A 5,430-nucleotide genomic window follows, 5' to 3' on the forward strand; every position below is an offset into this window, starting at 1 on the left:
GTTCTTACTAAAACAAGCGCTTTCAGGGCCACTCTGAGTACCTTTATCAGGCTTAACATTGACCATGGTTCTTATTAAATGAACACATGGTTATCCTGAAAGGCTTTTGGTGTGCTGGTGACATGTCTTCAAATGACCAATGTGTGCCCACTCGTCTCTTTTAGATGGTAAAAGCTTTTGCAGTTTTTACAGGCTCTGTGCAGAAATCTTGTCCGCCCTGCCTGCTCAGTAACTTCCCTCCGTTTGTTTTAAAGTGAACCTGTCCGTTAATGTATCAGTCTTTAGAATATTTACCCTTCGAAACCTCACTCTTCGGAAAAGAGGTTCATAATGGTTGTGGGAGGAGCTGGGAAATCGGGTGATGGAAATTTGTAATTGGTATCTCCAAATGGTGCAAGAAGCTGAAGAGTGATTTACCATCCATCCTCTTGAGATCGGTTTTGGGTACAAGAATGCCCATCACTTTTTTGGGTAGATTTTTTTTTAATGATTGTCCTGCAGGTGATTGAAAGCCAAGTGACTGTTGGTGTAGAAAACTTTGCTGCAGGTATTTGTCTTTTCATTGCATTTTGTTATCACCGTTCCCAAGACCAGTATTCTCTTGACAAGTGCAGCTAGCTTGCCTAGATCAGATGTCTGTCACCAACGTGACAATGTCTATTCGGCTGTGTGCACTCGGATGTAGATATGCAACATAAGGGATATTTGGTGCAATACAGCAGAGCCGAGTTGTTGTAAACTATGACCAATTTCACGTGTGTATTATAATTCTAAACATTGAATAAAAGATGTTCTTTATCATCACAAGCGTGCCTGCCTGTTCTTATGACTACATAATGGTCCATTAAGCTACCACTAGGTTTTTGAAATGTGGAAACCTAGCAAGGTCATACAAATGCCATGTGGATAGTGCTCTGGTTGGAGTCAAACCCAAGACCCTGGAGCTGCAAGGCCTCAGTGAATTGCTAATCACTAAGTCACGGGGGGGAATGGGTTTTCACGACATAGATTCACTATAGTGCAGCCTTAGATGTTTACCCCAGAGGAACCATTTAACCCCTTCATGACTGAGGCCTTTTTTATATTTTTTGTACCCATGTTACATTCCACATTTTAGGCCTGAAAATTAATTAAAACCCCCCAACATTATATATTTTCTGAATGCCAAGACCCTATAGAATAAAATGGTGGTAGTTGCAAATTTTTATGTTGCGCAATATTAGCGCAACTCCTTATTAAACCCCAATATTTAGTGAAAAATTTAATTAAATGCCCCAAAACACAACAAAATACCCATTTTTTTAATGAAATATAAAAGATGAGGTTACAACGAGTAAAACGATACCCAACATGCCCAGGTTACAAATTGCGTGCATCCGTAAAACGGCGAAAAACACCAGTACCCCAAAAAGTCCATAGAAGACTCTTTAAAAGACGCTTTAAAAGCCCCCACAGGTCATCAATTTAGAGATACCCCAAAATACTGGCGCTAGAATTATTGCTCTCACTCCGGCGTGCGCGGCGATACCCAACATGTGTAGCGCGTTCGTCGTTTTCATACGTAGGCGCACCCGACGCGTGTTTACGTGGTGACGCGCGTGCTCGCGGGGGACTTTTAACATTTTTTTTATTATTAGATCTATTTTATTTAAATTTAAAAAACTTTTCTTTTTTTTACTTTACTTTGACTGCTATCACATGGGGGGGCTAAAACAGAGTCCCGGTGGCAAAAGTCACCGGGAGTCTGTTTAAACAGCCCCGATGCTGGCGACGTACACTGTACGACGTCAGTCACGAAGGGGTTAAGCAATTTTCAGGTATTGGGGAACCACTAACTACTACCCCTTACTCATGTATGAGGGGGGTGGCAAAAATAATAGTACTGCTAACAAACGTTTATGGAAACGGCATTGGTCTGTGCATGATGGGCTATTCGAGCTAGCATTGAAAAAGTGTTCTTGGCAGCAATGAAAATGACAATTTATGGGCAGTTTTATAGTGGAGGGGTTAAAATGCCACCCTTACAGACCGCTAAATAGATAATTGGTGTCAGGCCACTGGCTCTTCCAAGTCTCATTGGACTTAGGACTATCCAGGTACCATCAAGGGGGGGGTCCATCAACCACAGCTGAAGGAACCCCTAGCAACCTAGGGTTGCACGGAACTCCACGGCTGAGAATGGATACTATAGTGCAGTGGTTCTCAACCTGTGTAACCTCAGGACCCACATTTGTCCTTGGTCATTAAGTCGCGTCCCAAGTTGCACTGCAATGGAACGCACGGCATTAAGGTACCGCACATTCCGGTGTGGGTGTATGAACTGTGGGTGGTTTGGGGTACCATTTAAATGAATGGCAATGAAAACACACCTCCAACACTAGAATCCACGGTAGGTGCGATTGCGTGGTACAGTGCGTTAATTGAACGCACCTTCAAAAGGGCTTGCTACCTTCGGAGAACTTGAGTGGATGCTCAGCCTGGTGTCCAGTGTGGGCTGCTGTGCTGTGACGGAGCTCCATCTATATGTGCGTTGCTTGTACAGTTTCTTTATGCATCCTGTAGAGGTGCCGAGAGCCAAAATGTGATGTCTACCCGGTCCAAGCACCTCTATAGGACACGTGAGGGAACTGTAAGCAATGCACATAGGGAGCTTCATCCATAACGGCCATGGCCCCATCCTACCCCACCTCAAGCTGACATTCGGCGCTGGGCAGCATATTTTGAATCGCTGATTGGCGCGAGAACTGACGGTGCTGCGCTAGGGGGAGGCAGAGGAGTTTCTCACCTAGAAAAGTAGAAGGCATGTGGCGACCCACTGAAAACAGATTCGTGGCCCACTTTTGGGTCACGACCCACCAGTTGAGAATTAAGGCTCTAGTGTATGGATATGGTGGATAAATATTGCAAGCTGCTCTGGAAAAGGTATGTGTGGAGATAGCTATTCGGTTAAGAACAGAGGTTTTTATTGCATACATTTGCAAATTCATGTAAAGCTACACTACCTAGCCAAAGGCACCTCTGTAAACTAATGGAGTTCCCAACTACAGGACATATACAGGTGAAACTCGAATAATTAGAATATCGTGCAAAGTTCATTTATTTCACTAATGCAACTTAAAAGGTGAAACTAATATATGAGATAGACTCATTACATGCAAAGCAAGATAATTCAAGCCGTGATTTGTCATAATTGTGATGATTATGGCTTACAGCTCATGAAAACCCCAAGAACCCCAAATCCACAACCTCAAAAAAGTAGATTATTACATGCAATCAATAAAACAAGGATTGTACATAGAACAATATCGGACCTCTGAAAAGTACAAGCATGCATATGTACTCAGTACTTGGTTTGGGCCCCTTTTGCAGCACTTACTGCAATTGCTTTTGCACGATATTCTAATTATTCGAGTTTCAACTGTATTGCATAAGCTGAGAGCAGGTTACCTGGAGGCAGCTCCTTTCTCCCTCCTTGAAGGACAGCAACACAACAGAAGTCCAACATCCCGCAAGGAAGATGAAGATCCCCCAGTATATTTTCACATCCAACAGAGCAACAATGGCAGCCACTCAGATCAATGTAAAACTTGACACCCTATGTATGTAGCAGGTAGGGTGGTGTAATTTATAGGTAAACCCAATCACTAAAGTCACACAGAAAGCTGAACTCAGGCAGATATGACTGTGCAGCTTTGTATTACATCAAGAAATATATTTATAAATGCTATCAGTGTAAGTATGTGAATTTGTAGTCCTTGTATAGCAGAACTGGAGTCTGAGAGGAAAAGGTAGCACAAGAAGCCAATCAGTTCTTGTGCTAATGAGACGCATTCTGCCAGGAGGTGAAAGCAGGGACAGAGACAAGGTCATCACTTTGCGTCTTCTCTTTTCACTTTACGGTCACAGACTGGAGTGGCTGCATGATGATCTGGGCTCAGAGGAAGTAGGTTGATTAATGCTCGCTATCAGACTGAGGAGATCGAGCAGCAGTAAAAAAAATACTGCGTGGGAAACCTCTGGACTGAAACGTAATACTGCAGCAAAAGTTGGTTTAGGTATTGTATCCTTTAATGGGCTGTTCAGTTTTATCTTATTCTTGGCTGGAGTTCTGCTTTAATGTTTTCAAAAGTCATTTTCACTATTTTTAAATCTGAAACTTTCATTAAAATAACACCCAGTGATCCTGCCATAAATGACCTTATTCGGGCACTTCCTGTTATCAAGTGACATATGTCCCTGTGTTCTATTTGTGCTCCTGTGTTGTCACGCTGTTACATGGGCTTCCAATAAAGACTAAACTCAGGAGTTAAATCTAAAAAATTCATTCAAGTACTTCAACTATTAACAGAAATGTATCTTATTTGTGTATCACTTGGCTGCAAACCCTCAAATCATCTCTGAATTGGCGCTGATACTGTCCTTCCTTCTGGAGTGTGGCTACTTTTGTTCCTCATGACTATTGCCTGGACGTGGGGAATCCGCCCCAAAAATCATGTTCGCACTATTTTGGGTGACACACGTACCGTGCGGCCGACTGCAATAGCCTGAACGGTGTACATTGCACTGCATTGTTTTTTATGTTTAGCGCGGTTCTGCACGTATTTGTGTAGCCGAATTAATGTGGAAAACTGCTCAGCCTAAGTGCATTGGGAGGCCATTGGACATCAATGGCAACATGTTGAGGGGGGAAATTTATTAAAACTGGAGCAGGCAGAATCTTGAGCAGTTGTCTGTAACAACCAATCAGCTTCTTTCTTTCATTTTCAAAGCTCAACTGAACAAATTGAAAGTGACAATCTCAGGAGTTAAATCTTAAAAATGCATTCAGGGACCCTAACTAATAACAAATATGTATTATATTTGTGTATCACTCGGCTGTAGATCCTCAAATCATCTCTGAATTGGTGCTGACACTGTCCTTCCTTCTGGAGGGTGGCTACTTTTGTTCCCCATGGTCCATGTGTGTGTTGTAAAGTAGTCACCGCTCCGAGCTAGCTCCTGTGATGGACTACAATCTCAATACAAACTAGTAAATTAAACATAAGATTGTAGTACATCACAGTAGTGATCTTGGAGTATTTGCTACTTTATAACACCGGGGTGTAGCGAAAGCCGATGTTCAATCGAAAGTTCAAACTTATCGAGTTCTGCGACCGGCTGACTTCCGGTTTCGTTAGTACTAAGAGGTTTGCCCAAGAAAGTTGTTCTGCACGAGTGCCAGCCAAAGCATTGGCCTATACACATACAGCACAGCAATGAAGTAATAAAATGAACTAGGATCACAGTAATCCAGCAAGTTATAAATCTAAGGTGCCCCACTCAATATGGCCACCGCTTGAGAATTCTCAATTCTATAGCACATAATGACTCACAGGACCTTAGGCCGCTTCATGTAGGAGGCATCCAGAGCACCCCCCCCCCCTTTGCAAG

The sequence above is a fragment of the Nanorana parkeri genome, unplaced genomic scaffold, assembly GCF_000935625.1.
Source record: "Nanorana parkeri isolate BGI_ZX_2015 unplaced genomic scaffold, ASM93562v1 scaffold505, whole genome shotgun sequence".
Taxonomy (NCBI): domain Eukaryota; kingdom Metazoa; phylum Chordata; class Amphibia; order Anura; family Dicroglossidae; genus Nanorana; species Nanorana parkeri.